The sequence below is a fragment of the Mytilus galloprovincialis genome, chromosome 10, assembly GCF_965363235.1.
Source record: "Mytilus galloprovincialis chromosome 10, xbMytGall1.hap1.1, whole genome shotgun sequence".
NCBI classification, from domain to species: Eukaryota; Metazoa; Mollusca; class Bivalvia; order Mytilida; family Mytilidae; genus Mytilus; species Mytilus galloprovincialis.
The window spans coordinates 18,296,799-18,309,405 of NC_134847.1; positions in this window are offsets into that span (position 1 = coordinate 18,296,799).

Here is a 12,607-nt window from a genome sequence, read left to right on the forward strand (position 1 = left end):
GAAAGAAGAACAAAATAATTAATCCGTTTTGTGGACCATCTTTTTAAAAAATGAAAAAAACGGAATGTTTAAAAGATTATAAGGGACTCAGTTGTCATTCATAATGGCTGAAAACGGGGGAGGAAAATAAGGGGGTTAAAGTTTTAGGGCTTGGAAAAGGAGGATGTCCAGTTTTTCATTACTACATATGGGAAGGGGGGGCATCGAAATAAATTTGGGGACCCATACAAATTTTGACCGAGAAAAAGACTTTTTTTCGACTAGCTCCGCTCGGCTTAATCGTTTTGATTCCGGTAATTCTTTAGGTTCACGATCTGCTTCCAAGATTTTTTTTATCAAAAGTACTTGGACGGCCCTCATTTTCCGAACGCTGCCACAAAACCAGACTGCTTACTCTTCAAAGACCATACTCTTCAAAGCTCACAATTCTAGAAGAAGAAAAAAGGGTATTTAAGAAGGCAGGGCAGAGATTACATCTAAAACAAATGCAGGGCAACATTGTTCATCCGCCACTGACAGGATAAATTATTCTGCAAGGTTTAAAGTAAATCATGCAAAGAAATGATGATGAAATATTTTGTCCGACAGAAAGACCTTGAGAACTGACGGACGGACAGACAGAAATAAGACGAAGCGGCACACAACACTACACAAAACTTAATTATTTTCGACAAGTGAACACAGAATAACAGAGTGATATTATCATATTTTGCAGATTTAAATGGAATAATGTTTTTTTGACGTACCAAATGATATAATTATGTGAATATATTCAACAAGATAAAATGTTTTCCTAATTTGAAAGAACATCACTTAACATTTACACTTTAGTCGTATATCTTGAATTCCACAGATTATCTTTGTATAAACCGAACTGAAACAAACAATCTAATTAAAATATAGATCTCTGATTTCGTTATACAGATATGCAGTATAATGAAATCAGAGATCTATATTTTAATAAGCAGATTAAAATGCGACTTGATGCATTTCTGGAGAAAGAAAATCAAAACGTATTTTTGTTTATATGGCCAAGAAAAACTTTAAACTGGTAATTTTAACTATATACTGGATTAGTTCTTACAGTGTTGTCAAAAATCTAAACATAACCGTGCAATATCACCTTTCTATCTGCTTCTGTCAGTATACATTTGAAATTATAGTTGAACATGCTGCACCTCTTTAAAACATCGTCCTCTGGAATTCTACGAAAGTATCAATTGTCAAAATTGTAAAACCGCAAGAGTTAATTCAGACGATTACTAAACATATAACATTTTCATGGACATTAATTTTGTTTGAATTTCAACTAATATAGCTTTCACAGTGTTGTTTATAAATTCAAAAAAGGTCCGTTGATTAATCCTGATCGTTAGCGAGGGGTAGAATTAACGAAGTTTTAATTCAGGTTTCTCCTACCTGTAGACATTTGTGGAGTTTCCTACACCATGGCCAGTAATATCTATTACATGTACTAAGATGCAAAGACGTAGCTGCAATTGTTTGTAAAATTACAGTGACCATTAATGAGATTGAAAATTAGATATATAATACACCTTTCTTAGCAGGAAATGCAATTAACACTTTTTTTATGAAACAAATTGAAAAATGCATGATTGTCCACAGAAGGAGTACCAACAGCCTTCCGATATACTATATTCCGAAAAGGTACATAGGTGTTGTCGAACAGAACATTTAAAGCTTTAATAATTTAACCACAACTGCAGTATACCTTGTATATTTACCTTTTTTACTACTGATAAATGTTTTATTTGAGTTGTACATTATAGATGTCTGAAATATAAAATCTATAGTGCAGTGTACATAAGCACTATCAACTTTGTGAATTCAGCTATAAACACAATTGCAGTGCAGATCAATAAGCCATCGATATTCAAAGTTCTCATAAATGTTCAAAATTACAAATAACCTGGATTTCAAATTCAAATTTTTTTTTTTTTTTTTTATTATTATTCATTATTCTATAATGTAGAGCATGCATCTAACATAGTCCGGGGAAATGCCCTTATCCTTAAATAGCAAGGATTTACAGTTTGAGCTGTTATATAGTTGTTGTCAATGTACAACAAACTTCAGTTCAGACTAGTGAGTCACTAGTGAGACTTTGAAGTACATGTTCTTTCATATTTACACCTTTGTATATTATTATCAACACAGATATCACTACTCATGTTACTTGAACAAAACTTACAAACATTCAGGATTGTTGTGCTGAATTTTGTGCATTTTAATACGGCTACGAAGCTGCAAAAGGGTGATGTTTTTTGGTTGCTGTCCCTTTGCAATATATCTCTAACATATCGCTTAACTTTTTCTTTTACCTTGAAACAATAAACAATCTAACAGCTGCAGTATACATATCTAGTATATTTACCACTTTTATTACAGATAAATGCTTTACTTGAGTTGTACTAAATTTATATGAAGAATTGAAAGCTGTGTACTTTTGAATTTTCAGAGACTTTCTAGTCAATCTAAGCACGTACGTTCCTTCAAAAAAAGACTATGAGAAAATTAATTTACAATCTATACAGGTAAACCTCTTTCAAAAGAAATGTTTTGGTGAATTGATAGGACGAAGCAGCAATGACTAATATAAAATTATTCATGGAACAAAGAAAATCACTCAACATCATATATTCTTAATTTGTTTATGTTTTGCAGTCTCATTGACAAGTCACATATCTCGTTTTTTCTTTTACTTTCACTTTGTAACATTTATTGAAATGACGATATTTTTGAAAAATCAAAGTTCTTTGTTAAAATTGACCTGCATCAAGATATGCTTTCGGAAAAAAACCGACTGTCATTTGATCACTTAACAAGCAACCATTTAACTTCTATTAGTGGAGTGACAAATCGGGAAAAGTCGCTTAGTTAAGGAGTTTAATGGACCGAAATACCTCACGGCTGAAAATTCACATGAAGATAGAGTAAACATTATACTTTCATTTTAGCCCTGTCGTAGAGTTTTCCCACGGTGCAGTTTTTTGTAAAATCGTGTAAAAGTGAGATTTTCTGATCTTTTTCTTTTTCATTTTCAAACACGAGAACGCTTATAATAAATTCCCGAATGAAGATATCATAAACAAATTTGGTATCATATGAAAGAGTGATGTATCAGTTTTTATTTGACATCAAGCTTTAATATCAGATGAACATATAAATTGAGTGAATTGGACGATTTTCAAATGTATGTAACATTTTTGTCAATCTTACCGTCTATCAAAGTCTATTACATTTCTTATATATATCACCAATAGTAAATTTTCACAAAATATAGTGGAACAACCAATACTTAAGAAGTTTTGATATATAAAAGTTTGATAGAACATAAAAATCAACTTTTACGAGCATTTTTATAAAACTCCTCACATAGCAGTATTACCACAGTTTGACTTAATTTTCACCTCAATGATTCATGTAACGTTCCCCTTTCCTATTTACCCCTATCATATGAAATGCAATGAATTTATGCATTTTCTTAAGTTTTATAAAAAAGAATGTATATTTGTGTCAATAGTTGTGTCGATGTGCTTGAATAAGTACAGATGCTAATGTTTAATAACTTTTGAGGTGCTTTTATTCTTGTTTTTCGAAAATACTAATTTTAAATCACATTGGAACACATCCGAAAAATTCCGGAAATTATTGTCGGTGCTAATTCCATTCAATAGTGGGTCTCATTGGGGTCTAAGCGTGACGCGGGATTGCCGATTTTAAGTAAGCGTGAAACGTGAAAGTCAAATTATTGTGCCGTGAAAACGGGAAAGTTTAGCGGGACATGGGAATTTACAAAAAAAAAAAAAAGAATTGCTTAGAATACGTATATAGTGTAATTGAGCGGGATACAGGAATCTGACAAAACAGTAAGCGGGATCCGGGATCAGAACCCCCCAATGACACCCCCTTAATAGGAACTAGTAGAGTAGCTTAGATCTTGTTATTAAGCCTTTACATGTCCAAGAAGAAAACATGCGTGTAACGATGAATCAACTTTCGATAAAACACGTTTCATGGCCGCATTACAATGGCTGGTATACAATGTTTATTCTGGACACAAAAGTCATACAACAAGCTAAGCAATTAAAGTATGTTGAGTCATTTGAGCGTGCCAATATTGTTTTAAATCAGTGACCAAATTATCAGGCAGGCCATCTAGTGGTGAGTTTACTCGTAATAAATAACTTCAAGGACAAGCCGCTTCAACATTCAGCATGCATTGTTAACTATTTGATGAAATTAAAAATCATTTGCTTCTGATGTTTTAAATTAATCGGGACATGATGTTGCTTTTCAAATACTACAGTGCAGCATGTCTTCATTCATTAAGTCTACAGAATGATTTGTTAGCGAAAGAAAGAAAAAAACATGTTCGTTGTCGTATAGTTTGTGCCATTTACATTTGTTTACAGATATTGCATTTTGTGGGAAAAAAAATCTAAAAAGCTGTTTATGATCGTTCGAGATTTCAAATCATTTCTATCTTTACAATGAATTCCAACCTCTCTCAGACTGGTAAATATTTTGCCTGGTTACTAGATGACATTTTTTTCAAATGGATAATGATTACAATGCACTCTCATTTGATACTGAACGGAAATGTATACTTAGGCTGAGTGTGTGATATTCCTTTATGAAGAACCAGTACACCCCTGATTAAAATATGGTATTGGTATTGTCCAAAGTCTTTATGTAAAATGGTACAACAGTTATTGAGATTTGGCCAATGACTGCTTTAAAACCATAAAAAAAATTGTGGTATGATTGCCAATTCGAAAAATCGCCACAAAAGACAAAAAATACACATACATTTACAACTATAGGTCACCGTACATCCGTCAACAATAAGCAAAGCCCTTACCGCATAGTCGGCAATAAAGGGCCCGAATTGACAAATATAAAACAGTTCAAACGAGAATGTGGCGAGGTTCAACATGTCAGCAGGAGCCCACCCCTCCCCTTACATCGGACATTGGTGTATATGAAAAGAAGATGTGGTATGATTGCCAATGGAATAGCTCTTCACAAGAGACCAAAATGACACAGATATTTACAACTATAGGTTACTGCACGACCTTCAACAATGAGCAAATCCCATACCACATAGTCAAAGAGACAATAAGGTTTATTTCAAATGTTGGTAGATCCAAATTGTTATTCAAGTCATTGAATGCAGATCAATAAGGGATTGTATGAAATTTCTTTGTGCACCTGAAAATAAACATGGGTTGATAAGATTTGAAGGTACACTGTAACTATGCACTATCGCACTACAATGATTATGATTTGGAAGAACATGACAAAATATATATCGGGATATTTTCAAAATCTATAGACTGTGAAGCAATTTTGTGTAGGATTTGTAAGTGACTGAAGCGGCAGATAAAAGAATTATTCTGCCGCCTCTTTTTGCCAATGAACAGATATTGAAAAGTTATTCCAGGGGTTGCATCATGTTAAAATCATGACAGTTATGTTTTTTTTCTAATAAGGTCTTATTCTTTGATGTCAAACAAGATGAATTGTGATTTTAGACTGGAGACGTTTCTTCAACCAAAGCCACAAGACAGTTTTTACCTACTCACGACATATGCAACTTTTTAAAAGGATGTCTGACACACCAACAGAAACTCGCGGCGCTCTTACAGGATGCGATACGTCTTCTACAATCGAAATTGGCAAAAGAAGACAATAACACGGGGTCGGGAAAAACATGCATGTATCAAAATTTGTCATTCTAGCTGGTTCTTATATTGACACATATTTTGCAGTGAAAATCACTTCAAATCAAATGATCCCAGAAGCAATGGTCAATCAGTACATGGTGATCTGAATAAACTCATATTGTCGGCGCCATACAATGACATCTACTTTTTTTCTCTAGTATTCCGTTACCTTTTCAAATTGATGTGCATATATTGATGATCATTGATGTCTAGTGATAGTGTATTATAGTTAAACATTGACAGCACCTTTTGAAGCGTAATATCCATGTGAATATTTATTTACATATATATAGAGCTTTCAAGTCTGCGATATATTCCATTGTTTATAGATATAAGAAGATATGGTATGAGTTCCAATAAGACATCAAGGTCATTTAACCATTAAAGGTCAAAGTTCGGTCTTCAAAACGTAGCCTTGGCTCGCACCGAACAGTAAGGGCTTCAAAAATTGACTAGTGTTAAACCAATGCAATGGTATAATCTATATAAAAACGAGAAACGAGAAACATTTATGAACCACATCAACAAACGACTACCTTGTCTGTTGTTGTTTTATATAAAATTTAAAAAAAACGGGGGACACATCTTCTCAATGTGCAATTGGTCTAGAACCGATTTATTTATTAAAATAAAAACAAACTTCATGTACTATAGTTTCATGAAAATGAGGACTCATTTTTATAGTTCTTACATCCTTTTAAGTTTAAATAATCAGAAACGAATTTCATCATTTTTTTTCCATAACACTATGGACAGAGTGTAAACTTTACAGTTCTTATTTCTCCTCTGTTCTTTATGGCATTTTAACAAAACTTTCCCAAAAATATCTTTATATGTGGCCATATATTATTGCATAGCTAAATCTTAATTATGAATATTTTTTGTCGATAATTTCCGTAAATAAAGATATTTGTTTCATTTTTGTACATGTTGCAAGCGAGGGTACGTATCACTAATATCTGGTAATCAGACATAAATATAACTAGCTGTATTTGTGGAGCATTCGTAGCGCATGCTTCCATCGAAAAAAAATCTCAGTTAACATGAGAGACTACCGAGAAATTGTCCAAAATGTCTAAAATTTGCAATTTTTTTAAATCCCCCCTTTTGACCTTTGAACGCAGTTTTCAAAAATCTGCACCACTTTGGCACTATACGACATGCTTTAATCAAGGGATATTATATTTATCTACATAATAAGACCAAAATTAGCCATGAGGTATTTCGGTCCATTAAATTTTCAAATTTACCTTATTTGTCACCGTACTATATGGTGGGAAAGGGGAATGTAATGTTGTTGTTTTTTTGTCTGATTCAGAAATTTTGTTTCATTCCCCCCACCATTTCTTTACGCTTTCAATAATATGATTTTTTTTCTAGATTTAACACTTTAAATAAGATATGGTAAAAAGCTTGATTCATTGTTGTTTTTGTCATCTGCTTGACGATAATATTTGTTTTCATCAAATTTGAGATCAGATAATATTAAAAAAAAAAAAAAAAAAAAAAAAAAAACACCCTCTCTCCCCCTCTTGAAGTTAAACGGTCATTTCCTCAAGGAATTAAATCTCCATAATATATTTTCAAGAGACCAAAATGACACAGAAATTAACTTTAGGCCCCGATATGACAATGTAAAACAATTCAAACGAGAAAACTAACGGCCTTAATTATATATAAAAAAAACAAATATATAACACATAAACAAACGACAACCACTGAAATACAAACCTATATACGTTTTTATTTATTAGATAGATTTCTTCTCCTTTTATATATTATATTGGGCCGGTTTTTTTTTGTTTGTTATGTTTGTTTTTTGTTTTTTGTTTGGATTGTTTTACACAAGTAATTATTGGGTCATTTATAGCGTACTTTTCGGCATTGAACCTATGACTGCTTACTTTACTAGATTATGTCTATTTTGGAAAGATGTCTCATTTGGCACTCATACCTCATCTTCTTATTTCTATATACAAAGCACGTTTTAGAATAAAAATAGTAGGTAATATGGCACCCACTGTGATCCAGAGGCTTTAAATATTGGAGATATTTCACATATGTCAACATGACACTGCCGAACGATAGTAAACCTCTGAGGTATATTTTGTGATAAAATTAGCAACAAACGGACTTTATCGATGGATGAAGCTATACAAACTGTAATAAGCTATATACCGTACCCGCTCAGTGGCGGATCCAAGGGGGGGGGGGGTCCGAGGGTTGGACCCCCTTTTTTTTGAACGATCAATGCATTTGAATGGGGAAATGTAGTTTGAACCCCCACTCCCCCCTTTTTGTCCTGGGTAAAGACCCCCCTTTATAAAATGGCTGGATCCGCCTTGCCGCTTTCATAACACTTATTTTTAGCATACTGAATATTATGATGTTCTTACTTTCAGTTCATGTCCTGATAAAAAATGTACACATCCAGTACAGAAAGAAATGTTTCAATGAAAGTTTTCGTGTTTTTCTAGGCAGAAATGATTTTGGAATGACATATTATACAGGTTTAAAAGAGCTAAAAAAAATTAATAGTGGACAGTGGTCATTTCATCTGAAATTTCACTGTTTCAGGTCGTAAAATTATTGCACAGGTACAATGCATAACAATGGAAAAAAACCTGTTCAACCACTTTAACAAGGCGAAAAAGAAAGTCGAATAGTGAAGCTCGTAAACAATACTTTTTTAATCTGAGCATGCAAATTGAAGATTATGTTATATATTTTACAATAATCACATTCGCATAACAAAAAACATATATTTTGAGAATCCCAGACACTATATTATAGTTGACAGTTCTTCCACTAATTCCACGTGTTTTCCGGTTGTAGTAAACTCGTAGTAGACCAAAATGCATTGCAGCTCATTGAGTCGATTGGTCAGTTTTTCAAGGCCATATTGGCCTTGTGTTTGGGAAATTACTATGCAAATATATTCTGACGTAAAGAAATCTAGAGTTCTCGACCTGTTGAAACGCAAGTAAGACGTTCTTTTATTTTTACACCTTTGTATATTATCCTCAACATAGATATAACTTACTAACCTCCAGGGTTTAATTAAATTTTTGTGGCCAATTATGTGTATTTTTAGACAGCTTTGTTTTATAAGACTACGCAACTGAAAAAGGTTATTTTTTTGGTTGATATCCTTCTGAAATATATCTCTAATATCTCTGAGTCTAATATATCGCTTTATTTTCACTTTTACTTTGTAAAAATTAAAAAAAATCAACATTTTCAAAAAATGAATAAGTGGTCACCTGTATAAAGATTTATTTCTGAAAATCAAAATAACAATGAGGTCACAGTGAAATTTAATTCATATCATTTTCAAAAAATGATAAAGTGTTTACCTGTATCAAGATTTGTTTCTAGAAAATTTAAATAACATTGAGTTCACAATAAATTTGAATCATTTTATCTATATGTGAATTGAATACAAGTAAAAGTAAGATTAAACAAATGATCCACTTAGAAATATTTCTAAATAATTTCGTAATACCAAATAAATTGAAGGATTTTATCTCCCCAGATTTCAATCTTAGGTTACTAGGTAAAATCAGTGAGAAGGTTTTAAGATGTACACGCTTTTCATCAATGTTGAATTTTAAAACAAGTAAATACATTTAACAAAGGAAAAAATTACAAACAAACAAAAAAACGAAACGAAATAAGTTAAAATAATTTTTTTGTGGTTAAAAGGACATTCTTCTGGGTTTTTTTTCATTTACATAGAAGAAATGTGAGTTTTGACCATATCAAACGCTTATTTTGACGAACAAATAAATTGATAAAGAGAAAAAGTTCTGAAAAGAAAAAGAAGAAAAGAGTCTATGATACTTGAGTTATCATTGATTTGTTCATAATTATAAATTAACTGTTAACAAAACTTTTTAAAATACTAAGGCTTTTTAACCTCAGGAGTAGATTACCTTGGCTGTGTTTGGCAAAGCTTTTGGCGGTTTTTGGTCCTCGGTGCTCTTCGACTTCGTGCCTTGTTTGGCCTTTTTAACGTTTTTTTATTCGAGCGTCACTGATGGGCATTTTGTTTGCGAGGTGCGCGTCTATAGTAAATATAAAATTTCAATCCTTATATCTATGATGAGTGTAGATTCAAGATTCAATATTTTATTATAGTCTCACCACATACAAACATAAAATGAGATTCACATACATAGATTTAAAACATTAAAACATTTGCATTGCATGTACCAATCTTAAAAAGATTTATGAGAGACTTTTAAGATATACTATATACATATAAACTTATTTTTACACATTTAGAATTAAAAATTCTGACATAATATACATTTTTACTAAATGATATTAAAACATTTGTTTCTTTAAAAACTAGTGAAATAAAATACTATTTCTTCTTAATAAAATGTTGTTGCAGGTTTTGGCAACTATAGCAGCAACATTGTCATTACTAAATAAAAATATAAATTTTTCATTATCTGATAAAAGGTTAAAATGTTCATTAAAATGTAAAGCTTGATGTATCATTATTTGTCTTAGATCCACATATAATGGGCATTTTAAAATGACATGCATTTCATCTTCAACAATAGAGCTACAGTTAAAACATGTCCTCTCGTGGACTTCTTTCTTTTCATATCTTCCCGTTTCTAGTTTTAGTGGAGCTACCCCACATCTAAATTTAGCAAATGAACTTCTGTTCTTTAAAGATATAATATTTTGCAAATAATTTTCAGTACAATAGTTATTTTTAAACAATTTGTAAGTTCTTAATTTACTTCATTCTGCATATGCAGCAACTCTTGTACACCAGTTTGATTTAAAATTATCAAATACATCCTCCTCAATTTGTTTAATACAATTTTTGTTTAATACATTTGATTCAAAATTACAATATTGCTCATAATTATACAATTTTAACATTTCTATAACTCTAAAACTCCAGTTTTTAATTCTAGTATTACACTTTCGTATAGACCACTTAAAAATTTTAAAATTTATCCTGTGTGGGTCCATTATGGAACACCTAGCCCAATGTCTCAAGACACTTGACCATTGTTTAACGCATGGAGGTTTCCAGCCCATATCACCAGCTATGGCATCATTTGGTGTGTATTTGCCAACACCCATGAAAAATCTCATGGCCCTGTTTTGGACTGCATTTATGCAGGAAAAGTCTCTTGTTCCCCAAATACCTGCGCCATAACTAATAACTGACCATACCATTGTATCATACAGTTTTGAAAAAATTTTGTGCTGGAAACCACCATGCATTTTACTCTTTACAATTAATAATCCTAATGCTCTACTGGCTGACTTCGCTACTGCCTTAGCCATTAACTGATAATCTAAATATTCAGTAAGTAATAAGCCTAAATATTGATAACTTTTTACACATTCTATACTATTACCACCAATAGAAAAAATACATTTAGTTTGTAAAACAGCTGGATTTCTAAAATGTATGATCTTAGATTTATTTATATTAACTGTCAGCTCATTATTGAGACACCATGTATTAAGTACATTCAACATTTTTTGTAAATCTTCTTCATTCTCTGCCATTAAAATAACATCATCAGCATATAACAATATAGCTAATTTTTCTTCATCTATGTTAATACCAATATTCAAAGCATTAATGTCATCAACCAAATTATTTATATATATATTAAACATTATAGATGATAAAACACAACCTTGTTTCAATCCAGAATCAACATTAAACCAGTCAGTCATTTTACCATTAATACGTACACTACATTCTACATTAGAGTATAAAGCTTTTAAAGAATACATAAACTTTGAACTTATACCTAGATTTTCTAGTTTGTTGAACAAAACAACTCTATTAATTGAGTCATATGCTTTCTTAAAGTCTATAAAAGCTACATATGTTGATAATTTACACTTTTTCCTGGTTTCTATTATTGATGTTATAGTGCTTATATGATCAATTGTACTTTTGCCTTTCATAAAACCGTTTTGCTCGTCATTAATTATCTCCCTTTCATCTAACCATTTGACTAATCTTTCATTTAAAATACTACAATACATCTTGTATGTGAATGGAGCTAGAGTTATGCCCCTATAAGATAAGGGGTCTCTAGGATCTGATGTAGAACATTTTGGTATTGGGATTATAATTCCCTTATTCCATATATTTGGTACATTACCAGAACTGAAACATAAGTTAAATAATTTATGTAAAATAGAAATAATAGAGATATTTTTACAAAACTCAGCTTGAATAAGGTCAATTCCTGCACTTTTACAATTTTTTGCATTCATTACAACTTTATGAACCTCATCAATAGTAATTTCCTTATCTAAATCAATACAAATAATATTTTCTTTAAGAATACAATTATCAACCTTATTATAATCTGCATTTACATTTGGGTTTAATAAACTGTGAAAACTGTTTTTCCATTTACTTAAAACAGTTTCTAAATTGTTAGATATAGTTCCATCATCCAAAGTAACTTCATTCGGAATACGCATCTGTCTCTCGTTACCAATACCAATTTGACCAATTCTACGCCAAAACTGATTCGTATCATTGTCACTAAAATTAACCAGTTCTTCCTGACAGCGGTACCAATACTGACGTTTATATTTTTGTGTAAGCTTGTCAAAGTCTTTGCGTTTATCAACAAAGTCTTTTCGTAATTGTTGTTTTAAGCTACCCTGTTTACAAGTTACATAGTCTCTTTCTGCCGTGCAAACAATGTTCCATTTATTTGTTAGTTTGTCATTCCACCATGGTTTCTTTATTCGTCTTTTTCGATTGTTTGTACTGTTCAGAACTTTGACCTTAGTTTCTAATTTATCATTCATTTCAGAGTGAAGAATTTCAACAAAGTTATTATATA